At 42.7% G+C, this 27306-nt stretch overlaps 1 long non-coding RNA gene across 1 annotated transcript in view; it reads left to right on the top strand.

Annotated features, from left to right (window-relative positions):
- Positions 1-13066: 13066 nt before the first annotated feature.
- The window catches only part of LOC143837865 (uncharacterized), a 57078-nt gene continuing 42838 nt past the window's right edge, over positions 13067-27306 (top strand). The window contains exons 1-2 of the long non-coding RNA XR_013231126.1: positions 13067-13418; positions 14478-14619. This is a non-coding gene — a long non-coding RNA (uncharacterized LOC143837865). The remainder of the gene's footprint in view (positions 13419-14477; positions 14620-27306) is intronic.

A 27306-nucleotide genomic window follows, 5' to 3' on the forward strand; every position in this document is an offset into this window, starting at 1 on the left:
ATTTGTCCAATTTTGACAAATCTTTTAAAGCATCATTCTATATTTTTTCATAATTTTTAAATAACATATAATACTTATTTTTCAGCATTATACCCAAATATTCTACCTTCTTTTCAATCTTAAAACCAGGTTTTTTCATCAGTTTTATTTGATCTGGTGTTCTCGTATTTTTAATTAATATCTTATTTCTTTTAAAACTTGCAGTTGAACCAAATTCTTTCAACATTGTCTTTAATATTTCTATTTCTGTTAGAGAATCTGCCAAAATCAAAACCAAATCAACTGCAAAAACTGTCAATTTATAAATTTCTTTTCTGATTTGTACACCTTCAATCCTCTTGTCATATACTTCTATTCAAAATTTCTAGAGCTAGGATAATAATATTTTTTTTATTTTTAGCCTACCCTTCCATGATGCTCAGTGTGGGTACCAACTGTAAAACATTGTACATCATTTTTTAAAAGTTAAAAATATCATTAATTAAACTAATGGCCACAACTAAAAATTACAGATAGGAGGTGTTTTTTTTAGATGTCAGAAGCTGATCTTTCCATCTCTCCCCTCCTTCCTAGCAGTGAGGCCAGCATTTTTTGTGGATATTATTTTAGCCCCCGGCTATAAGCCTAGTAGAATAGCCATCTTGCAGGCCATGCAGAACTGATTAAGGTCCAGCAGGGCCCTGATCTCCTTCAGGAGTGCATTCCACCAGATTGGAGCCAGTTGGGCTGGGAATCCTGGGAAGGTGTTGATCTGAAGATCTTAATGCTCTTGGGAGAATAGAAAGGAAAAGACAGTCCCGTATTTTCGCTGGTCCCAGACTGTTGAGGGCTTTAAAGGTTAGTATCAGCACCTTGAATGTAATTCAGTCTCCAGACTGGTGCCAATGCACTGTGTTATATCCGCCCTCCACTCAGTCCCTGTCAGGACTCAAGCTGCTGCATTTTGGACCAGTTAGAGTTTCTGGAGCAGTCTCATAGAATCATAGAATCATAGAGTTGGAAGGGGCCATACAGGCCATCTAGTCCAACCCCCTGCTCAACGCAGGATTAGCCCTAAGCATCCTAAAGCATCCAAGAAAAGTGTGTATCCAACCTTTAAGGGCAGATACACTCAAGGGCAGCCTGTGTCTCAAGGGCAGCCTGTGTAGACTGAGTTGCAGAAGTCTAGTCTAGAGATAACCATCACATAGATCACTCTGGCTAAGTCTGTTTCTGAGATATAAGGTGCAAGCTGCCTCACCTGGGGCAGGTGGGAAAATGTCTTTGTGATTTGAGGGATCCAAAATCACACCCACACTCTTGGCAGAAGGCACTGGTGTTAACTGTGTTAACAAATATTGGGAACCGTATCATCTGTCTCTCTGCATGCCAGACCAGCCGCCAAAGGACCTCTGTTATGGCTGGATTCAACCTCAGCCTACTTCGCTTGAACCAGTCCGCCACAGCCTCCAGACACTTGACCTGATTATCTGGAGCAGCTGAGTGAGGGGTCACACACATATATATATATTAAATACCATTGGAGAGAGTATGGCTCCCTGCAGGGACCCTACAGTTAAGGGCTTTACACTGGGATGTACTTCAGTCAAATTAGTCCAAACCAGCTTCAAACAACTACTTGTGATTCTGTTTTGGTAGCCACTTAAAAACAACAATTTATCACTTTGGAAGTTACAATGAACCATGATTTGACTTCACAAGCCATAGCTCGTTGACAGGTCTGCACCATACCCAAGTATCTTGTGTGGTTAGGCAAGAAGATTAGGTAATGGCAAGTAGTCTTTTATTCTCACATGTAGTGTGTTTTGCAGGGTGTTTGGCTCTTGCTTGAACTGTGAGGGAATTAATGCAATATGTGCTGTTTGACTGATTGAACCATCTGAAATGAACCATAAATTCCATCTGTTCACCCAGCTGCTACAATGTATGCTGAGAATATTACAACAGAAAGAAATCCACACATTGTTTTCTTTTCTTTTTCTTTATATTTATAGCCCGCCAGTCCCAGCATAGCCGGCGTGTGGCGGTTTACATAAAAACTTAAAGGATGAGAACTTTCCGGAGAATTTGCACAGCCCTTGTCCATCATCATCAGGACCTCTTTAAGGACTGGAGATGTCCCAGAGGACTGGAAGAGAGCAAACGTTATTCCGATCTTCAAAAAAGGGAGGAAGGATGACCCGGGAAACTACAGACCAGTGAGTCTGACCTCTGTTGTGAGGAAGATAATGGAGAAGATGTTAAAGGGAGCGATCTGCAAACATCTGGAGGACAATCTGGTGATCCACGGAAGTCAGCATGGATTTGTCTCCAACAGGTCCTGTCAGACCAACCTGGTTTCCTTTTTTGACCAAGTAACAGGTTTGCTGGATTGTGGAAATTCGGTTGATGTTGTTTACTTGGATTATAGTAAAGCTTTTGATAAGGTTTCTCATGATGTTCTGATAGATAAATTGAAGGACTACAATCTGGATTTTCAGATAGGTGGATAGGGAATTGGTTAGAGAACTGCACTCAAAAAGTTGTTGTCAATGGTGTTTCATCAGACTGGAGGGAGATTAGTAGCGGGGTACCTCAACAGGCAGTGTGATGCAGTGATAAAAAAAGGCGAGTGCCATTTTGGGCTGTATCAACAGGGGCATCACATCAAAATCAAAATCACAAGATGTCATAGTCCCATTGTATACGGCACTGGTCAGACCACACCTGGAGTACTGTGTGCAGTTCTGGAGTCCTCACTTCAAGAAGGATGTAGATAAAATTGAAAAGGTACAGAGGAGAGCGACGAGGATGATCTGGGGCCAAGGGACCAAGCCCTATGAAGATAGGTTGAGGGACTTGGGAATGTTCAGCCTGGAGAAAAAGAGGTTGAGAGGGGACATGATAGCCCTCTTTAAGTATTTGAAAGGTTGTCATTTGGAGGAGGGCAGGATAGAATCATAGAATCATAGAATTGGAAGGGGCCAAACAGGCCATCTAGTCCAACCCCCTGCTCAACGCAGGATAAGCCCTAATCATCCTAAAGCATCCAAGGAAAGTGCGTATCCAACCTTTGCTTGAAAACTGCCAGTGAGGGGGAACTCACCACCTCCTTAGGCAGCCTATTCCACTGCTGAACTACTCTGACTGTGAAATTTTTTTTCCTAATATCTAGCCTATATCGTTGTACTTGAAGTTTAAACCCATTACTGCGTGTCCTCTCCTCTGCAGCCAACAGAAACAGCATCCTGCCCTCCTCCAAGTGACAACCTTTCAAATACTTAAAGAGGGCTATCATGTCCCCTCTCGACCTTTTCTCCAGGCTGAACATTCCCAAGTCCCTCAACCTCTCTTCATAGGGCTTGGTCCCTTGGCCCCAGATCATCCTCTTCGCTCTCCTCTGTACCCTTTCAATTTTACCCAAGTCCTTCTTGAAGTGAGACCTCCAGAACTGCACACAGTACTCCAAGTGTGGTCTGACCAGTGCCGTATACAATGGGACTATGACATCTTGTGATTTTGATGTGATGCCCCTGTTGATACAGCCCAAAATGACATTCGCCTTTTTTACCGCTGCATCACACTGCCTGCTCATGTTTAGCTTACAATCCACAAGTATCCCAAGGTCTCGTTCACACACAGTGTTACCTAGAAGCGTATCCCCCATCCAGTAGGCATGCTTTTCATTTTTCTGACACTGATGCAGAACTTTACACTTATCTTTATTAAATTGCATCTTGTTCTTATTTGCCCATTTTTCCATTGTGTTCAGAACTTGTTCAACTCTGTGTCTATCTTCTGGAGTATTTGCCAGTCCTCCCAATTTGCTGTCATCTGCAAACTTGATGAGTAGTCCTTCCACCCCCTCATCTAGATCATTAATAAATATGTTAAAAGTACCGGACCGAGCACCGAGCCCTGAGGTACCCCGCTACTAACCTCCCTCCAGTTTGATGAAACACCATTGACAACAACTCTTTGAGTGCGGTTCTCTAACCAATTCCCTATCCACCTAACTATCTGAAAATCCACATTGCAGTCCTTCAATTTATCCATCAGAACATCATGGGGAACCTTATCAAAAGCTTTACTAAAATCCAAGTAAACAACATCAACTGAATTTCCACAATCCAGCAAACCTGTCACTTGGTCAAAAAAGGAAACCAGGTTGGTCTGACAAGACCTGTTGGGGTCAAATCCATGCTGACTTCCTTGGATCACCAAATTGTCCTCCAGATGTTTGCAGATCACTTCCTTTAATATCTGCTCCATTATCTTACCCACAATAGAGGTCAGACTCACTGGTCTGTAGTTTTCCCGGGTCATCCTTCCTCCCTTTTTTGAAGATCGGAATAACGTTTGCTCTCTTCCAGTCCTCTGGGACATCTCCAGTCCTTAAAGAGGTCCCAAAGATGATGGACAAGGTTTGTGCAAATTGCATGGACACGTGTCCTAAAACACGTATCTTTGAGCTTGTGGGGAAGATTAGCCCAAATGCAGCGAGAGAGGGGTAACTTAGCGTTTATGGATCGAAATGCCTATATATACCAGGGTTGATTACACCCATAGGAACTCAAGGCAAACTCAGATGTTAATGGTAAAATAGCAATATAAGCTTTATTGAAAGGAAAATAACAAAAAGACACACAAATAGCTAACACACCTACAAGCAGTTGTATAGAGAAGGGGGGAGGAAGAGTGGAAGGCTTGATAGTTACCTGTCCGAAGAATGGAGGGTCAGAGGAAGAAGCACGAACCAGCGTAGGAGGTCTCCAAAGGTCCTGGGGTGGAAGACAGAGTGGCTGGGTGAAGCCACAGTTTTTATGGGGTTTTGGGAAGGGGGCTACGTGACAAGGCTGAAGTAAGCACGTGCTGGAAGTTTCCAGGGTGCCCGGAGGCTAGGACAATGCCTGGCCAAGTCGGGGGTGGGGGTGGCCGTAAATGGATTTGGATAAAGGTTTTAATGGCTCTGAGGAAGACAGTCATCAGGTCTAGATGTAGGGAGGAGATTTCCTATGGCAGAGGGGCCAAGTGTGAAAAATGTTGCAAGACAAAGGATTTTCCTAGGAGCCCCTAGGCAAACAGGAGGAAGCCAGTCCACTCGCTTAGAAATACAATGGGGGGGGGTGTTAGCTGATGGCAGCTTGAGTCCAGAGGCACCTCTAGGTCAGGCAAAGGCTGTCATTCCAAACCTAAGGCAGATATGGAGTCTGGCCTGGCTTGGCCGACCCTAGCAGTGTCGTCTTGGCTTTAGCTTAAGCCTAGACTATTGTGGGATACCATTGGTTATAGAAGACAGTGTGCCTGTCAGCGAGGCAGGGGGCCCTGCCACACCTTAACAATGCTACCGGATGGAAAGAGCTGGATGTTAATCAACATCCATGCACCAAACACGATGAAAGACTTCTTTTTTACAACCCTCCTCCGGCACTACAAAAATCTTGTTGACAATGAAACAATGCCGTTCCTGATCCACGGACAAACAAATCAAGACATATAAAAGGGGCCAGAACACCAAGTAAAGTCTTGCAAACTCTAAGACAACATGAAATGGTTGGTTTATGGAGGGAAAGGAATCAACTGAAAAGAAAGTATACCTTCTTCTCTGAGAGGCATAATTCCTACTCGAGAACAGATCAGTGTTGGATCTCATGTAGCTTATTACCTGAAGTGGAAGATATTGAGATAATGCCCAACACCTTTGCTGATCATGCCCCTTTGAAAGTTGCAATGGGCTATGGGAGAAAAGGTCTGAGGAGATGGAATATGAACGCATTTTTCCTGGATGACACTACAAGATCAGAAAAAAAGTGAACATAAATTAAGAGAATTTTTTCAATTCAACAGCACATTGGACACAAAGCAGCCAGCACCATGGTGTAGGGGGGAGGGGAGGTGTAGGGGCTGGCATGCCGGTCCGCAACACACATGGCGCACCAGCGCCCTTGCCTCCCCTCCTCCCTCCCGTGCCGTCGCGCTGGCTGCTTCGGGCAGGAACAGCCGATTTGGATGCCGAAGCACCCAACCCTATTTTCGAGCTAGTTGATAAGCCCAGAAAGTGGCTGGTATTCAGATTAAGAAAGGAGATTGGGAACAAAACCATTCCCCTCATTAAAATTGGTAATCGGGAATATCGGAATGAAGGTAAGATCCAGGGATGCTTTGTCAACTGCTTCCAAAAACTCTGTGGAGCCCCAGAACAAAAAGATCAGAATCTGGAGGATTCTTTCAAAACATTCCAATAAGGATGTTTTCCCTGGATCACCAAAAAGTTTTAAATCAGAAGATTACCATTCAAAAAGTTACAGAGGCAATAACTTCACTGAAATTAGGTAAGGCACCAGGGTCAGATGGTCTGCCTGCGGTATTCTATAAAAAATGATACATGCTGTAGGAGTTCCTCTACAACAAACAATGAATGAAATTATCAACCAGGATGCCAGAGCTTTTCCTCATACTTGGGAGCAAGCTTTTATAACTCTACTCCCAAATGAAGGTTGCAGATCTACTGACCAATCTCTCTGCTCAACGTCAATTATAAAATATTTACCAAAATCTTAACAGACAGACAGACAAACTGATATCTGGTGCATATCAGATGTAATTTATGCCAAAATGGATTTATGCCAAAGAGGCTAACAAAAGATAACATCCATTTCATGCTAAATGCCACAAGGCTAGCAAACCCTGGAAACAAAGAAACTGCTTTTCTTTTCTTAGATGCAGAGAAAGCCTTCAATAACGTTAGGTGGGACTTCCTGCAAGCCACTCTTCAACAGATGAACTGCGGTAACAACATCCTAAGGTGGGCACAACTAATATATTGCAAGGAAGAAGCCAAAATTCTGTTTAACGGGATGGTAAAAGAAGAGTCGATCAAAATAAAGTAACAAGGCAAGGTTGCCCACTATTTGACATAACTCTAAAAGTACTTGCTAATAAAAAAAGATGGACCCAGGGATTGTAGGTATAAGAATGGATAATCAAGAATTCAAAACAAGGAGTTATGCAGACAATGTTGTTCTAACTGTACAGAACTTGGATACATTAGTCACTAAAGTTATGGACAGCTTAACAGAGTTCAGATGGTTCCCAGGCTATAAAGTTAACACAAATTAAACAAAAATCTTCTTTTATACCAACAATAATAAAAAATAAAAGATAGGAAGTCCTCTACAGGCTGTGAAGTGAACCCTGAGAAATAAATACTTAGGCATCTATCTCCATAAAGACCTGGATGAACTGATGCAAAATAATTATAACAGGGCCTTTGGCTTGATCAAGAAAGATTTGAAATGTTGGACTCCTCAAAACTTTTGTGGTTGACAAGAATGTCAACAATAGTGTACATCCCTCAGATACAATTCCCCTCAGGATACTTAAGTCATGGGGGGGGGTGCCTCCTTTAAATAATCCTTGGACCAGGAGGTTAATTTGAATGGGAGAAAATGCTTTCCCCTCCAGTCCTAATAAATCACCAGAGAGACATCTTTTGAATTGTGAAGGGATGCACCCTCAAAGTTTAAAAGATTATGATAGAGGGGAAATTGGGCTTATAAGATCTTTGTCTTACAGCACACAACTCAAACTCATTTCTCTCTTCCCTTGGGCCTTAGGTGGAAGGAAAGCAAATGTCAAATTGTTCACATCCTTTCCTGATTAATGGATAACCTGCTCACTGAAGCTTTGTGCCAGGATACTGTGGTGCCTTCATTCCATATCAAGGTGCATGCACAGCTTTTAGTCATTTGATTATATGTCACCTCCCTTTGATATATAGAATCCACTCTGTTCTGTATGATGGCCTCTTTAGCTGACATATTCTTCAGCCACCCTTGTGGTAAAGAAAAAGATTGCAACCTGCTGATTGATCATATGGTTATTAGGGACTGGCTATAATTTTATGTCCTGGTTCAAGTATTTGGCTCTTACCATGGCCTGGTCCTCTCTGGAATGCAGTTTTTGACAAGCTCTCTCACAAAACCAAAGTTTATTTTATAACTGAGATAGTCCCTCTCAAGTCTAGAGAAACGGAAGAAGAGTATGTCACTACTGTCTGACACCTTTGTCCCCATGGCCCATTATGCACGGCTGCCGAAACGGCGATTTCGGGTCACATGGAAAACGCGGAGGGGGAAGACGCGAAGCACACCGGTTATGCATGGGACGGGGCGCGACGGCGGCAAAACCCAGAGTAACCGATTATGCACACGGCGATCCCGGCACCGCTTCTGGTTGCGCCCCAGTCACCCGGAAGCTGCGCTTTCTTCCGCGTTTCGCTGACGCAGCTTTTCCGGCGGCATGCACCAAAGCTGCGCCCGGTTGCAGCCAGCTCCGTGCGTTATCGGTGATTTTAGTCGCCACCATTCCACCCCGAATGTGCGTTATTCCCCCCGTGCATAATGGGTCCATGTGGCTTTACAAGTAATCAAGCTAAATATCTTCAAATGGGTAGCCGTGTTGGTCTGAAATAGCGCAATAAAATCAGAGTCCAGTAGCACCTTTAAGACCAACAAAGATTTAATCAAGGCGTGAGCTTTTGAGTGAGTAAAGTGCTTTTATAAAATACTCTTTACTTCATGATAACAAAATAAATTACACGTTTTATATCACCAAGTGAATGAAGCCTCTCTAGAGAAAACAGACTATTGTATGTATTCTCTTAGGCAAAAGGAAAGTAAACCCTCCAGCTGTGTTGCTGCATGGAAATGGGACATGGTGTGACTGCTTGAAAATGTTCCTCACCTGTCAGCAGACCAATGGTCTGTTTTCTGTTAACAAACACTGATGAACCTGACCCAGTTTGCTTTGATTCCATAATGTTTCCATTCAGCTTTCCTATGAGAGGCAGCTCTCTGATCAAGAAGGCGAAGACTGTTTGGTCTCTGCCAGCTGCTCCCCTGCTTTGACAGCCAAGAGGGAAGATATTCCAGATGCTTCTGTTTGGTTTCAAAGTATATGGGATATATTAATTATGGACAAGTTAACAGATGATGAAAAGCTGAGCTGAGCCATTTTCATACTGCTTGGCTGCCGTTCTTGGGCGGTGAGCAGAACTGATGCTCAAAACAGCCACCGTCATTTGTATTAATATTTTAGTATGAGTGTAATATTTTAAGGGCTGGCTCAACAGTTTCCTACCTCTTTTTTAAGTTGGCATTTGCTCTTTCATAGCATAATAGAGCTGTGCTGAATAGTCTTCTGAAACAGGGCTAAAAAGATTACTAACCAGCATTATTCATGTTGGACCGATGAGGATTTCAGGATGCAGACCCCACCCCTTCCTGCCATGAAGTTTGCTCTGTTATCTTGGAGCAGTGAATCATAGGATTTGTGAGGATAACACAGGCTGCAGTCCTAAAAACACTTTCCTGGGAGCAGTTAATAAAATTAATAGTTAATAAAATGGAACTTACTTCTGATTAGGATACCTGCCATGGAATACCAGGTGCATTGACTTGAGAAGGGCGGCATAAGCCTATGAGAGACACTTTCAGGCAGATGGCACAGGATATCTCCAGGCAAGTCCCCAGTTCAAATTTTGCCTCAATAATAGCAAGCCACTCTCACTCAGCACTAGCTGGGGATGGGGAGAATTGTGTTGAAAGCTGTTTTGGGTCCCCACTGAGGCAAAAAGCAAGATATAAATGCTTAAATAAATAAATCTTGCTATATAATAATTATTTCCTTATTCTTGTAGCCTGCCATTCTCAGCAGAAGTCCAATCTGGAGGTGACCCATGCATGTATCACAATGGTTAGGTTGGTTGAGAGAAGTAAGGTGTCAACTGTCATGCCTGGCAGAAGTGGTAAAATGTCTGGTGGGCAACAGTTGCAACTTAGGTCTCCATGGATAGGGAGACATGCAGGATCACACCGAAGCTCCTAACAGTGGTAAAGGGTATTAAATCGACCCTGTCAAAAGCCAGGAGTTGCACCACTCTCCCCCGGCATGTTGACTTGACCAAAGTACCTCCATCTTTGCTGGATTTAGCGTCAGCCAACTCCACACGAGCCACTCCACCAAAGCCTGCGAGCATTTGGAGAAAGAGTCTGGGGGTGTTGAGGGATGGCTGCCCATAAACAGAAACAGTTGGGTGTCATCAACCTATTGATGGCAGCTCAGCCCAAAACAGCAGACTGGCTGGGCAAGTGGGGGCATGTCGATGTTAAATAGCATCGGGGAGAGAATAGTGCCCTGTGGCATCCTCATGCCAGGACATGCCGCTGAGAGATCCTCTCCTCTACCACCACTCTCTATCCTGATCTTGCAGGATGAACTCCAGTGACCTTAGAGCTGTTAGAGCTTCTGCTTCGAATATCAGAGTTACTATTAGAGTTATGCATGACCTTATTTCCTGACATTTTGTTGCTGTCTCTTGTGGCAGCTGTTTTGTAATTGTGCTGCTACCCTGTGTTAGAATTCCAAAGGTGTCTACAGGCTCACAAAGGCTGGGGGGGGCTAGCATTAACTCACAAGAATTAAGTCCATCAGCAGCAGCAAGCAGAGCGTTAACAACCACCACCAAAACACATGTCCCCAGACAACACAAGTCAATATAAGTCAAGAAAAAGCCAGTGCAAAAAGAGCTTTTATCAATTGTAAGGTTGTAACTAAGATGAAACTAAAACAGAATTAGGGTTCTCCCACTGGGAAGTTAATTAGTGGGCAGTTCCACACATTATGACCACTGTGGGGAACACTAGTTTAATGCTACAGCAAACATGTATTTGTAACCTGTCAACCTCAGTCTACACACATCTTGGGACCTGTGGCTCAAGCACTGTTTTCAAACATTTGTAGACATCTCATGAAAGAACCTTTATAGATTCAAGTGGGTAGCTAGTGGCACCTTTAAGACCAACAAAGTATTATTCAAGGTATGAGCTTTCATGTACATGCACACTTCCTTAGATACAATGTCATGTGTACAAGATCCAGGCTCCCCCTGGTGCTAGGCAGCATTAGGCCATGGGTTATCAATGGCCCCCTCTTCCCACCCCATTATTAGATGTCTTGGGGGGGGGGAGATTGTGTAATACCACCATGTTTGGTGCTACTGCTTGTCAGGTTTTATGTCCTGTATGTTTTAAAGGGGTTTTTACTGGGAACAATTGTAACCCTCCATGAGCCAGTTCCGGGAGTGGTGGGCAATAAATTTAATAATAATAAATAATAATTGTAGAAATAATAATTGTAGAGATAGAAACGTGAGAATATAACTTTGCTGGTCTTAACACTGGACTCAACATTTGTTTAACCTTTCTCTGATGCTGCATAGAGACTGTGGAACCACCAGATGGCGCTTGGAACAACGGGAGGGCTGGTTTCTACAGTTTCTGTTCTGTCCCCAAATGGCTTTGTGTTCCATTTTCAGAAACGAAGGCAATAGTTTAGCTCCTGTGTTTCTCTTTGTGCTTATGAAGTTTCTTTCACAAAGGGAGATTGCATTTGCATAAGGGCTTTATGCTTAGTTCTTGTTTCAGAAGATTAGGCTATGCAAGGAATCAACCAGTTCCCTCATGAATGCTTCAAACTCAGTCAGTAGAATTCCTGTCTCATCTTCACTTTCTGAGGATTAGCTTGGTTTTCAAAGCATCAATAAGGCTGTAGTTCTGTTCCACAACAATTAGTAGTTTCATGGTGAAACACTTCTCAAACAATATGTCAAATTCTATTAATTTTAAGTATAAAATACAAGGATATTGCTCATTATAGGGCATGGTTCCTTTCAGGATGCTTTATGCAGAAAGCCAGGCCCACAGTCTATAGCGTCAAGGTGGACAGGCATAAGGATCCTTTGGGGTTTCATTATAAGCCAACTTGAAAGTAAAAAATTAAAAATATTATATGCTTATAGTTACTTGAATTATTCATATAAACTGAACTGAAATTTTTAAAGAGACTTGTACTCAAACGTGCCTGAAAGATCTATATTCTAGGACTACAACTTAGTGATATTACATTCACAATGGAGTCTACATCTGTCCAATGGAGCATTAATTTATCAAACAACATTTCCACGTTGCAGACATGATACCATCACCTGGTTAGCAGTGGTAATAATGTTTCATTCGGTGACATAGTATGTATGTATCATGTGTTTAAGAGTTTTATATACCACTTTCTTGTATAACTTAAACAGGGTAAATAATCAAGAAGCTGTGGCTCAGTGGTAGAGAGTTTGCTCAGTATGTATAAGGTTCCCGGTTCAGTCCCCAGGGTCTCCACTTAAAAGGATCAGGCAGCAGGTGACGGGAAAGATCTCTGCCAATCTGAGTGAACGATGCTGACCTTGATAGGTCAGCCATGTGATTCAGTATAAGGCAGCCTCATGTACTCATGTGCTAGAATAATGACAAGATTGTGGAAGTGTGTGACCCTTAACAAATAGGGCATCTGAGAAGAGCTAAAGTCTTCCATTAATGGGAAGAGGAACATAGCAAGGACAGAGGAAAACATGGTATTAAAGAATATTATCCACATATATCTTCTCTACTCTGAACTTAGAAACTAATCAGAGTCAGATCTGTTAATACTTGGATCTCAGTAAGAAAGCTGAAAACTTTGCTTTTTAAAAACCAGACATTCAGACTGGAAGACTGCGAAAAGGATCTAGGAGTCTTAGTAGACCATACATTGAACATGAGTCAGCAGTGTGACTCAGTGGCTAAAAAGGCAAATGGGATTTTGGGCTGTATCAAACAAGAGTATCGTGTCCAGATCACGAGAGGTGATGGTACCACTTTAGTTGGCTCTGGTTCGGCCTCACTTGGAGTACTATGTTCAGTTTTGGACACCCCAATTGAAGAGGATGTTGACAAACTGGAATGTGTCCAGAAGGGCAACAAAGATGGTGAGGGGTTTGGAGACCAAGACGTATGAAGAAAGGTTGGGGGAGCTTGGTCTGTTTAGCCTGGAGAGGAGATGACTGAGAGGGGATCTGATAACCATCTTCAAGTATTTAAAAGGGTGCCATATGGAGAATGGAGCAGAATTGTTCTCTCTTGCCCCAGAGGGACAGACCAGAACGAATGGGAGGAAATTAATTCAAAAAAAAGTTCCTGACAGTTAGAGCGGTTTCTCAGTGAAACAGGCTTCCTCGGGAGGTGGCGGGTTTCCATCTTTGGAAATCAGAGGCTAGATAGCCATCTGATGGAGAGGCTGATTCTGTGAAGGCTCAAGGGGGTGGCAGGTGACAGTGGATGAGCAATAGGGATGTGAGTGTCCTGCATAGTGCAGAGGGTTGGACTAGATGACCCATGAGGTCCCTTCCAACTCTATGATTCTATGATTCTAAGACATGGTGAATATGTCTGCTTTAGCTAAAGCTTTTTGATTGGAAGGCAAGTTTGGCCTTCATTGGGCTTCAGCGTTCCTACTTTTCTTCTTACATACTGCTCTGCATTTCTGGACTATGCCAACAGCCTATATGGAAGGTAGATATGCCGGATATTGGTAGATTAAGGATATGTGTCTGTGGAGAACCATCTGTAGAAGATCTAATTCATAAGAGTCAATTCCGCAACAGAAGTACTACTCTGGGCTGCTGGCAGTGCATAGCTGTGTAGCTGCATGCTCCGCAGTTTTCTGTGTCCCCACGGACACAGCTTTGGGGACACATTTCAGCAGGGCACCTGGTCTGCCACTAAAATGTGTCCACTTGGGGTGTCCACCTGTTCAGTGTGGTGAACAGGTTCCACCGTGCAGGTGGGGTGGCAGGGTTATTGAGGAAGATGGGATTGTGTGGGAATGTTTCTTTCTTCAGTTATTGAATTCAAACTGATTGATGTATCTTGACTATCTCTGCTTATCGTGCTAATCTGCTTTATGCCAATAAAGGTGTTGTGTTGTGTTGTGTGTGGAAATGCAACTCCACCTTCCTGCAAAAAAATGTTCAAGTCCTGTTCTGCCTGTGCCACCACAAAGTGCCATAAAATTGAACAGAGCATTTTTTGCCCCCTCCAAGCCTCCACTGGCTCCCCAGCATGAAAAGGGAACATGGACTGTCCTGCATACCGTTAGCGTGCGTCAAATGAATACCTGATCCACAGCAGGCCCTGGAGGGGTCTGGAACAGCAATGACATCATGTGGATGTGGGGATTAGCCTCACATCCATACTGATGCTGCCCTGGCCTTTTCCGCCTGTGTGGAATTGTCCTTTATGCTTCATTGTCCTCTCTATCTATGACCAAGATCCAAATTTTGGGAAGAGGTGTTTGATGTGTGTAGTGGATATACAGAGGATGAAATATTATGCACGTTGTTGTCCGATGTAGACCTTCATATTACCTATGAAATAGCCTTATTTGCTTTAGCTGCATGAAAAATCATGGACAGATTTGTCAAACATAATTTTATTTGGCTTGTCCAGGTATAGTTATCCTGCATGAATGATTTCCATGTATGTAGTTTGTAGTTTTAAAGTTGCTTATGGTAAGGCTTGCAGTGGCTATTGGCTACATGCAATAAACTGAATGTGTACTTTTTCTTACAGGAATCAATTTCAAGTGTTCACTTACAGGGAAAGAAATTAAAGGGAACACTTAGAAACAGCATGAAGTAGAAATTTGCTGCCTTCTCTGGTTACCATGGTGACTTCTGAGTGAATATGCACAGAATCACAGATTTCCCCTCAAGTAAGTCAACATACATAGAGTTACAATTCATGGATGTTCATCTTTCTTGTTATAATACATTCAGATTCAAGGGTATAGCAAAACCACTCTCTGAGGAGAGCTGAGCTACCTGTCACAGTCTACCTTCTGTCAAGCTAAATAGTGTGCCTGCTTATTTATTTAACATATTTCTGTGCTAGTTTTGCTTGTTTTCTCTCCAGGTCCACAATTATCTCTAGACTTCCCCAGCAGCCTTCACAGTCAGGTTTAATAAAACAGCAGTTTGGAGTACAGCTGGCTAACAGGGTCAGGTTCAAACCTGCATTACACTGAATTAGTAATAGCTTGCTAAAGAAGAGTAACCAGAGCACAGAACCGAGGACAAAAGGGCAAAGCACCCATTAGATAATGTCTCAGGGAAATGGAGCATTCTCTGAGTCAAGTTGTGGTAGTGAAATGGAAATGTTCCAGAGAGCTCGCTTTAGAAAAGAAATGTGTAATTAATTTCTGAAAACCTGAGTCAGGGTTATATCCACTGTGCTGTTTTCTGGATATATTATTCAGTTTTGACTGTGTTGGCCTCTACTTTTGTAATCCAGTTTTATTTGCCTGCATTTTTTTTTTTGGGGGGGGGTATGCGTTCGATAAGTCTTCCCTCCTCCTGTTGAATTCTGCAGTCTGCCTTAACTTTCAGGGTGCTTTCACACACACTAAATGACACCATTTCAACCCACTTCCAGTGCACTTTGCAAGTGGATTTTACTGTGTGAAATGGCAACCTCCATTTGCAAACAATTGCTGAAGTGGATTGAAGCTGCATTATTTATCAAGAAGAGGGGAGAGAACGAGACTAAGGGGGCCTGCCTGGAGCAAATTGGTTTTGAGGAGTTGTGGGACCTGGTGAAGCTGCAGTTGGAGGTTATGGGGCCATCTGGTGGTGGCTGCTTGAACCGCAACTCTATGAGGATGCGATGATGATGATGATGATGATGATGTGTAAAAACACCTTCAATGAGAAAGGTGGTCTATAACAGCACAATTCTAAGGATAGATTCAAATGGGTAGCCATGTGGGTCTGAAGTAGCACAACAAAAATACAATCCAGTGGCACCTTTAAGACCAACAAAGATTTATTCAAGGCGTGAGCTTTTGAGTGCAGGCACTCTTCCTCAGACTAAATGAAAAAACATCATAACTGTTGAGATATAAGGCAAAAGCAAATTATGGCAAATTAGTAAACTGTGTCATAATATTCCAATTAAGCCATATGGATGGGGCCAGCAACAACTGGGGAAGTGTCTGCCATTGATTACTAACATTATTTCTCCAGTGTTTTTGTGAACTACAACTGAACTCAAAAGGACTGATTAGCTGTTTTAGCAAAGAATTATCATATGGCATCACTGGAGCCCCCTAGTCTCCTGCTGGTTGTCAGGTTGTATCTGGCAACCCTATGTCAGTCAGCAATGCAGATTAGGCCCCGACCAAATCTCCACTCTTCTATTTTCTTTTTACTATCCTACAATACTAAATCTTCTTGTAGGCTATGTTGTTTATAGCTACTGCTACAGCTAAGAACACCATAAATAGGATTACCAGCCATGAATTGACACTCAACAGGAGGATGGGGACAGTTTAATCCATTTTACCAGAGTTTTGGGTAAATCTTGCAGCACTGCTCCAACATGGTGATATGACATGTAATTTTTGTGGAAGTGACATCATGCCGTTAGTGCCATGCCATGCTGACCCCCCCGCCAATCCCCAATTTGGCTCCTCCTGCTCCATGGGGCACCAACAGGGGCATGGGGGTTTGGAATGATAGGTCTCCCATCAAAGTGGCACCCTAACCTAAAGGGAAGTAGGAAACAGGCAAAAATGTCAAGGAAGGGAGCAAGGAAATGGAGAAACTGATAGATTGGCACTATAGAGAGGGAAGTCTACAAAAACACACCCTTATTTTCAATGTTTAACAGTATGCAGTTTTCTTTAATGGCTTAGTTCAATTAGTTGTGGAAAGTGCCATCAAGGCAACATTATCAAGAGAGGCGGGATATAAATTCAAAAATTCAATAAATAAGTTGCAGCTGACTTATGGCGACCCCATAGGGTTTTCAAGGCAGTCTATGGTGGACTGACTCAAACAGAGCTAGTTAAAGTTGAATCCAGCCAAGATGGAGGTCCTCTGGCTGAGCTGACATATAGAGAAACAGAGGATATAGCTCCCAGAACGTAACAGAGTACAACTAACACTACTATCAGAGCCTGGGCATGATCTTGGATCTTTCTTTAGCAATGGAGGCCCAACTCACGAAAACAGCTTGCTTGTTTTTTTTTCATCTATGGCAGGCAAGGCAGCTTGCACCGTATCTCTCTGAGTTCGACCTAGCCAGAGTGATACATGTGACGGTCACCTCTAGATTAGGCATTTACAAGTCGCTCTATGCAGGGCTTCCCTTGAGACTGCTCCGGAAACGCCAACTGGTGCAAAAAAAATGTGGTTGCATGAGTCCTGACAGGGAGTCAATGGGGAGTCCATATGACACCAGTGCTCACCCAGCTACATTGGCTCCAGATTGGAGACCAAATCAGGTTCAAGGTGCTGGTAGGCTTGCCAATTCTAGGTCAGGAAATTCCTGGCACTTTAGGAGGTGAGCCTGGGGAGAGTGGGTTCGAGGAGGGGAGGGATTTCAATGGAGTATAATGCCATAGACTCAACCCTCTATTTGCACCTGTGGGTCCTCACTGAATAGTTTGTTCAGATGATTTGCAGATTTATGCAAATATTATCAATTAATTGTTTAAATCTTATGTGATTTTTAATAAACTAAGATTTCTTTTAAATAGTTTAATTAACATGCAGATAGAAGAAGGAGAAGGAGGAGGAGGAGAAGGAGAAGAAGAGGAGGAGGAGGAAGAGTTGGTTCTTATATGTCGCTTTTTCTCTACTCGAAGGAGTCTCAAAGCGGCCTACAATCACCTTCCCTTTCCTCCTCCCACAGCAGACACCCTGTGAGGTAGGTGAGGCTGAGAGAGCCCTGATATTACTGCTCGGTCGAAACAGCTTTATCAGTGTGTGGCGAGCCCAAGGTCACCCAGCTGGCTGCATGTGTGGGAGTGCAGAATCAAACCTGGCTCAGCAGATTAGAAGTCCGTACTCCTAACCACTACACCAAGCTGGAAGATAGAGACTTTCTTAAGAGACACAGTCAGTAGTCTCAACAATCAGAAGTCAACATAAGATTAAACAGAAAAGGCTTAAACAAAAGGCTTTCAGGTCATAAGTAATTGGCACTGAGGCTTAGTGTAAGAGTTAGCAAGGTCTTGAATTAGTTGACAGCCGATCCCTATAAATACATGCAAGTCAATTATATTTTGCAATGCATCTGTTCTTGCTATTAAGTAAAGGTATCCCCTGTGCAAGCACCGAGTCATGTCTGACCCTTGGGGTGACGCCCTCTAGTATGCCAGTGCCTTCCCTAGTCATTACCGTTTTACCCTCCAGCAAGCTAGGTACTAATTTTACTGACCTCGGAAGGATGGAAGGCTGAGTCAACCTTGAACCGGCTGCTGGGATCAAACTCCCAGCCTCATGGTCAGAGTTTCAGACAGCATGTCGGCTGCCTTAGCACTCTGCGCCACAAGAGGCTCTTTTTGCTATTAAGTAAATTATCTAAAATTAATAGATTAGATTTAAAATCAATAGATTAGAAATCCAAATCAGAGTGCCAAAGGGTGGATTCATATATGAGTTTAATCATAGACATGCTAAGTAGCCCTGAAATAACTGAACCCTTTCCAACATTTTGTCAGATTGGGATTCATGCATTATGATTGCTTTCCTTGTTCTTCATAAATATTCATTAGGATAGGATAAAAAGAACTTGCTAAAGTGTTAATAAATAGTCTTTCCATTCTTATTGTCATTTGGGATTGAGACCTATGTCCCAGTTCAGCAATCTGTTGTGCTGTGAGAGTTTTAAAATTGCATCGTGCTCTCCTATCTGGAATGGTTTCAAAAGTGCAGACTATGGATTGGGGTTTGGACCCCATTCCAAGTCATAATAGGAATGGAAGGACCATGCATCAAACTGTCTCTTGTACTAGTAGCAAGAGCTTTTAGAGATGAAGTTTAGAGCCAACAGAAATCATATGCACATTGTAAAGTGTAAGAAGGCTGAAAAACAGTTGTAAATCAACCTTCCTGCATGGCCAACAATCAATACAGAAACCTTTTTGTTTGTTTTTCATACCTGCATATCAACAGTGGGAGAGGGACTTAAAAAAAAAAGCTTTAATTTAGCTCATCTGGGTATAGGGACTGTGAAGTTCTCAGTTGAGAACTCACACCTGCCATGATTCACTGTCTATTTTAAGCAAGGGCCCCAACCTTGGGTTCAGGGGTGAAAGGTTGGTGTCTGGGAGAGAGTAGGTTCCCTGCTCTTTCGCTCTGTTGGCACTCATCTGCCTTTTGTGGAATTGAAGAGAAGCAAGCCAGTATCTCTCAGGCAGGGGTTGATGAAATTACTTGTTTACAGAAACTGTGAGTCTAGTGGCACCTTTAAGACAAACAGTGTTTTATTCTGGGTGTAAGGCTGTATCCTAGCAGGAAAGAAAGTGCTGGGCCATTTTAAAAATGTGCAGATGGTATGTTGTGTCGCTTCCAGAAACACTGCACATAAAAGTGCTGAACAATGAGATGCTGACCTCAAGGGTAATTTATATATACAATTATATTGATCTGGAATTTTTCCAAATTCCATTGAAATCACTGCTGTTCTTTCCTGTATCAGTCAGTTCCTGTCCCAATTTTCATTGTTAATGAACAGAAATATAAAGTTCTCCAATACTAGCTTCAAAGCCCATTCGTAAGAATGGGCCCTGAAAGAGTCCCCTCCCCTGGGCCCTGGCCACGCAGATTAAGGTGGCTTTGGGCTGCAGCTCGCAGCCAAATCAAGTGGCGTGGGCAGGGGCTGGGCAGCTCATTAGCAGGGCCGAGACAGAGCTCCTTAGCAGGCAGTCAGCAGGCCCAGCCTAGCAGGCCAGGAGGCCCTCGTTAGCTAGCCCTCCACCATGACCCTTTGCCCAGGGCCCTCTCACCTGCTGCTGGCTCCAGGCACTGAGGCATCTGAGAGCAAAGAGGCTAGAGTCCAGGGCCGGAGGCTGGGAACCATAGGGGCAGGGCAAATCAGGGCAAAGCTGGCTGCACCCTGATTGGCCGTATTCCAACTTGGACAGCTGGACACGTCCCATCCCCTAGGGTGTTTCAGAAATATCTGTAAACCATCCCATGGCGCAGGGCGCCGCGGACTAAATAATTGAGTAAGGGCAAGTTGGGAGGAGTTAGGGCGGGCTCCTCCGAGTGGCACTCCAGGGCCAAGTGTCCAATTGTTGATCTTCAAGGTGCCACTGGACTCAAAATTTGCTCTGCTGCTTCAGACCAACATGGCTACCCACCTGAACCTATCACCATGTCTGGTAGCCACTGATAGAACTTTCCTCCACTAACCTATCTAATCTCCTTTTAATGCTGCCTACTCCTGCGGCCATTGCTACATCCTCTGGCAGTGGATGCTATATCCTACCATATATATTCGTGTATAAGCCAAGTTTTTCAGCGCAGTATTCACACAAAGTGCTCCTTGGCTTATATGTTGGTACATACGGTAACTGAAATAACAGGCAAGCAAATGTTGTCCCTATCTTCAAGAAGGGGGGAAAGGAGGGTCTGGGAAACTATCAGCTCAATAGCTTGACATATATAGCTTGTCAACAAGATTATCATGTGGAACCTTATCAAAAGCCTTACTGGAATCAAGGTAAACAATGTCCATAGCATTCCCCTAGCAAGCTAGTAACTTTCTAAAAAAAAAAAAAGAGAGATAAGATTAGTCTGACATGACTTGTTCTTGAGAAAGCCATGTTGACTCTTAATTACAACCATCCACTCTAGCTGCTCAAGGACCAACTGTTTGATGATGTGTTCTAAAATTTTGTCAGCTATATAAGGTTCCACATGATATTCTTGTTGACAAGTTGTTAAAATGTGATTTGGCCAAACATCTGGAAGAAATTCCTGACAGAGTAGTTCCTCAGTGTAACAGGCTTCCTTGAGAGGTGGTGAGTTCCTCTTCTTTGGATGTTTTTTAAGCAGAGGTTAGATAGTCATTTGGCAGAAATGCTGATTTTATGAACTTAAGCAGATTTTGAGTGCATGGGCAGGAAGGAATGTGCCAGTGTTTGTCTCTTGTGGCCCTTCCTTGCATACCCAGGGAATTCCTAATTGCCGTTGTGGGATGGTAGGTGAATTACCTCCAGGCCAGGCTGGATTCTGATTATTTTTGGTGGAGGGATCACTTGGGCATAAAATTGGGGTCAGCATGGGTTCCTGCATTGTGCAGGGTGTTGGACTAGATCAGGGGTCATCAACCCCCGGTCTGCGACCCGGTGGCGGTCCGCGAAGGCCATGGTACCGGGCCGCCGCCAGCCACGCCAGCCTTCCCCCGCCAGCAGCAAGAAGGAAGGGAAGAGGCAGGCGCGGGTGCCGGCATGGCTGTGACGCAAACACGCATGCGCGCTGTTGCCGCGCATGCGCGTTAGTGCCACCTGGTGGCGAAAACACACATGCACGGCAATTGCACGTGCACGTTTTCGCAGCACCCGGCCGTCGGCTCTTCCCTCACTCCGGAGGCGGTCCCTGACCTGAGAAAGGTTGGGGACCGCTAGACTAGATGACCCTGGAGGTAACTTCCATATCTATGATTCTATGTTCCTTGAAAAGTATCTGTCCAGATGTTACTTAAAGAGGGGGAACTCACCACCTCTACCTCTGAACTACTCTGTGAAATTTTTACACCTGATATCTAGCTGATACTGTTCTACTTTTAGTTTAAACCCATTACTGTGGGTCCTCTGCTGCCAAGAGAAACTGCTCCCTGCCCTCCTCCAGGTGACTATCTTTCAAATACTTAAAGAGAGCCACCATGTCCCCTCTCAACATCCTCTTCTCCAAGCTGAACATTTATTTATTTTATTAATTGGATTTATAGCCCACTGCTCTCGGAAACTGGCTCATGGTGGGTCACATAAAAACAATTCATACATTAAAAAATTCTAATAAAAAACTCCAGTTAAAATCCCATTAAAACCCCAATTATTATAAATACAACAAAAACTCGGCAAAAGGTAAAAAAAAAAACCATAGCCCTCCCTTAACAAGCTCTGTTTTGCAGGCCCTATGGAAGACAGAAAGCTCTCTAAGAGCCCGCAGCTTCTCTGGTAGTTCATTCTACCTGGTAGGGGCCAGGACCAAAAAGGCCCTGGCCCTAGTCGAGGCCAAACAAGCATTCCTGGGGCCAGGAACAATCAAAAAGTTGGTGCCTGGAGAGCACAAGGCCCTGCAAGTGACACAGGACAAAAGACAGTCCCTCAGATATGTGGGTTCCAGACTGTGAAGGGCCTTTAAGGTCAACACCAAGTCCCTCAGCCTTTCCCCTGGCCCTGGATCATCTTCATCACTCTCCTCTGCACCCTCTCTGGGCATTTCTGCACCCGTTCAATGTAGTGAAATGCTTACCTTACATAGTCATTATATTCTGGCCCCTCCATATGATGTCTGGGCAGTGCCTGGGCAGTAACTGGCTGGCTACATCCTCCATTTTAAAGCACTAGATAGGGAATCGCATAAACTGGATTCACCAACCTATTTAGCACTAGCTACTGGAGAGCAACTAGCAGAGGGAAGTTATGGAGGCTAAAACGCGCTAAAGGCACCTGTCTCGTCCCACCCTCGCACCTGCCGTCCTCTCCCTTGTTCCTGGGGATGGAAATTTCTTTTTTTAAATGGCTAACTTCTTGGAGCAACGAATAGGTGGACGAGTGTGCTGAATTTTTTTTTTTCAAATTTGTAACACAAAGCATGTCTCTTGAAAGTTTTCTCTCCTCCCCCCAATCAGGAATTATTTTAAATGTCTCAAATTTTAAATGTCTCAAATACTAAAAAGAGAAGGAGTGGAAATTCAGTGGTTGGAGCTTAACCAACTGTTTCCTAGATTTAAGGCAGACTTTACCAGACCTGTGGAGATGGGTTTCTCCGCTTCCAGAATTTGAAAACATTTTAGCTCAAGCTAAACCACACTTAAAAGGTAAAATATACAATCTGTTATTAAGATATGAAACAGAAGCAGAACAGGTAAAGGAGTGCACGATTAAATGGATGCAGAATATTCGAACTACACAATGGAAACATGGGAATGTATTTGGACAAAAGTACCTGAATTAACAAATAGTCAATTACTAAGAGAGAATTGGTATGTTTTATAGATGGTATGTAACACCTAAAGTAATTGCAAAAATGGCTAAAGGTTATAATAACAGATGTTGGAAATGTCATGAAAAAGTAGGGTCCTTTTTTCATATGTGGTGGAGATGTGGGAAAGTGAATAGATTCTGGGCAAAAGTACATGTTGTTTAAGAGGAGATGTTTAGTGTTAAGTTTCCTATGACAGCTGAAAATACATTGTTAAATTTGTGTCCAGATTTAATTCCCTCTCATGCCAGGAATTTTTTTTCTATGCTACTATGGTGGCAAGACTTGTCCTGGCCAAGAACTGGAAGTCTCTGAAGATACCATTGATTATATTGGCTAGATAAAGTCACCGACTTAGCAAAAATGGAGAAACTGACGTCTACAGTTAATAAAAAGCCAATTGAAGAATTTCAGGAGCAAGGGAGCTTCTACTTGGACTACCTCGCCAAGTGATGCCATAAGCAGGATACATGGTCTGTGGGAGGAGAAGTATACATTTTTCTGTATATCTTTATAAAATAACAATAAAATTAAAAAAAACAAAAAAAGAACTATGCATCTATGATTCTATGCATAGGAATTTCAATGGAGAAGTATGCATTAAAAAAAAATTAGTGGGCATTGTGGGACCTTTAAAATATCGAGAAAGGGGAGTGGTTGCCTGCATTGATTGACAGGCAGAAGCACAACGCATATAAGGCACGTTGCTTTCTTCTGCCATATCCAGCAGCAGTTGTGGAGGGTGAGATGGGTGTAAAGGCGCAGACAAAGGCAAGACAGCAGAAAAGGTGACGGTGGGGGGGGGGCATGGAAGCGTGAAAAAAATTTAGTGCTTTGCAATTCAGCTGGCATAACGCTTTTTAAACTGATGTGTGTCCACATTGTTTTTGAAGTGAGGCCTCCAGACCTGCACACCATACTCCAGGTGGGGTCTGGCCAATGTGGTATACAGTGGGACTATGACATCTTGTGGTTTTGATGTGATGCCTCTATTGATACAGGTCCAAGACTGCATTTTCCTTCTTTAAAGTTGCATCACACTGTCTGCTCATTCTTAGCTTACAGTCTTCAAGTACCACAAGATCTCATTCAAGCAGCCAGTAGTGTATCTCCCACTCAGTATGCATGTCTCTCATTCTTGTGATCCAGATGTAGAATTCTGCACTTCTTATTGCATTACATCTTATTCTCATTTGTCTACTTTTCCAGCATGTTCAGATCTCATTGAACTCATTGCTTCTCCCAATTTGGTGCCATCTGCAAATATAATGAGTAGTCCCTCCTCCAGATCATTTTGTCCATTCTGAATTTCTTTCCCATCAACTTCATTGGATGCCCTCAATTGCTAGTATTTAATAGCTAGGCATTAGGCTCTTTCAGTCACCTGTCAATCATTCTGCATTTATCTTGGCAACCTGTCAGTACTGCTAGTGCCAACTGCAGATGTTTCTCATGTTGAACACAACCTTTAGTAAATGCTTTTGAAAAGCCAATAAATACATGCTGTACTGGAGTCTGTGCATAAATGAAGCATCATTTACCTGTGCAGGATTGCAACCAGTTTTTTCAGAGTACTGTGGAAAACCTCCAGTTGTTGCTTTACTTGAAAGTACTCCTGTGGTGGTTTTCCTTATAGGTGATCCTTCTTCCATTATGCATGTTGGCATTGCCTACACAATGGCTCAAATTGTATTGTTTGTATTTATAATGTAGAACTTCATGACTTTATTGCTAGAAAGAGAATAGGCATATCTCTTTCTTGAATTATGTATGCATAGCAGGAAGGTCATGGCCATCAGTGCCCATAGTACATATGCTAATTTTTTTCTCCAGCCAAGATTTCTATTCTGATGGGTTTGGCAGATTATTTTACCACCACAGAAACATGGGAAACCTGGGATGATTCTGCACTTACTGTTTATTCTGTTGTGGATCCTGCTGAATTCACATCGATTTGAACTCGGGTCTTCCTCTATCCCCCCTCCCCATTGAAACAGTGTTTTGCACGTGATTAGGGAAACTCAGAAGGGGGGATCCAAGCGCAGCAGGAGCCTCTTTCTTTCTTTTCTCTAACGGGGGGTTGGGGGTGGGTGGGAGAGGATTGGAGATATCAGAGGAGGGGGAATAAATACAAGAGGAAAATCTCTGCCAAGAGAAGTTAGGGCTTCCCCTATAAGAGTAACTTTACAGCCTGGGAACAAAGAAGCCTTTGAACTGATGCCCTGTCCAATCAGGGCTTTTCTACAGCATTGGAGGCTCAAGGACAAGCAGAGAGCTGCACCTTTATTCATGCCGATTTTTCAAATATTGAGGGTTATATTGACTCCAGGATATTGCAGGGGAAAGGTATGGTCACTCTGGATCAAGCCTACTTGGGAAAATTTAAATTGCCCAAAATCAAAATGGAAATCGCATTCAGTGTAGACGGAAGAGATTGAATCGACCTGGGGATTGAAATAAAAGCTCAGTGCAGATTCAGCCCTGGTTTAGAAACCTATTTCTGTTTGGTTTAATTTTTGCACTATTTAAGAATAAGGTGACAGCATTATTCAAAGTCATTCTTCACAGTGCTTGTTTTTAAAAATTATTTCAGAGTTGGAAAAAATTACTTAATAGGATCATCTTGATGCTGTGTTACCTTCCTTCTAAAGCACTGTAATTCCATTAGATCAACCACTGAACAAGATCTATGAAATGCATGTCAAAGAAAAAAGAAAGAAAAAAGGACAAGCTTGAACCTGAACAATTTTAGACACTGAAAACAGATGCAGTTTAAGCAATCTGTTAACAAGAGTTTTACTCTCACCAACTCCAGTACAGCACAAGTATTTACTGACTTTTCAAAAACACTTACTAAATGTCGTGTCCAGCTTGGGGAGTTCTTTCACAAGTACCAGGGGGCAAACGTTTTCTTGCACGACCCCCCCCCCCACAATCTCAAACAACTTCTCACCCACAATACATCTATGAATATGGACACTGGTACCAGAGCTTGCAATAAACTCAGAAGCCAACTTTGCTGCCACATATACCCAGACAACATAATCACTAGAACTAACAACATCAACTGCACCATCTTATTCAACTCTTCTTCTTCATAATGCTTGAGGAATGCTCACTCACCTGCATGTTCACCATCACAAATATGCCATTATTAGTCAACAATAACCTTCTGTAGTCCACAAGGACAAAAAGGTATGTATAAAATAGAACAAGTGGACAGAAATGTTATATAAATATTGCAGAATTCATAACTCTGTGGAGAAACATTTCAGTCTCCCAAAACTCTCTGCTGCTAGTCTAAAAGTTATTAGACTTTGAAAGGAATATAAAAAAAGGACTCCAGGAAGAAATTTTTGATTGAGCAATCCATTATTATTATTATTATTATTATTATTATTATTATTATTATTATTATTATTATTATTATTATTATTATTATTATTATTATTATTATTATTATTATTTAATTTTTAGACCGCCCTTCTCCAAATAGGTCTCAGGGCGGTTTACAACATAAATAGTTAAAACACAATAACATCCCCATAAAAACCCCAATTAACATCAACATTAGCAAGCTTGATTCTTCAGAATTTGTGATCATAGGTCTCATGTCCAGTCTGTTGTGTTAATTCTGTTCACCAGCTGGCAAGAAATTAATTACCATATTAATTTATTGCAAATCGGTGTTTGGTAGCAGTGATCTGGCATGTATTTACCCTCTGTGTGAAAATGTAATATACTTACTGCATTCTACAGCTTTTTCATTCCACTGTTTACAACTCTTTTTCCTTCTCTATAGCATGCGTGGACAGGTATGTGTCAGGATACCCCTTCATACTACAGTGAATATGTTATGTTTTCTGTTTCAAAATATTGTTTTTGCTGTAGACGAGGGGCCTAATGTCACATACAATGCTCATGGGACTAAGAATTCTGATATGAAGGCCTAAAATAGCTATGCAGGCACTCATCCAAGACAGGCAATGGCTCCCTTGCCAAGAGAACACAGGGAGGCCCAGTGAGACAAGAGAACAGTTAAACTAAGGACAGCTAGAGAGAATATGAGTCTCCTGCCAATACAAGGCCACTGTGTTAGATCAGTCGGTAGTGTCAGGAGAAGAGAAGGAGAAATCAGAAAGAAGTAGGATAATGCAGGAGCCCCAGGAGAGTGATTCAACAGTTATCACAGACCATAACACTGACAGGTGTATTTGGCTTGTAAGAAAATCATGCTGAATCATTAGGGACAACACTTTGGGGGAAGTCAAAATTTCATATGACAGATAAATGGTTTCAACTTACATCTGGGACTGCACAACAGAGCCTGTGTGGAAACTATTGCGTCCTTTGTTCTGTTCAATTTAGACTGTAGTAAAGCCTTAACAACAGGGGTTACA

Source organism: Paroedura picta, chromosome 1 (assembly GCF_049243985.1).
Source record: "Paroedura picta isolate Pp20150507F chromosome 1, Ppicta_v3.0, whole genome shotgun sequence".
NCBI classification, from domain to species: Eukaryota; Metazoa; Chordata; class Lepidosauria; order Squamata; family Gekkonidae; genus Paroedura; species Paroedura picta.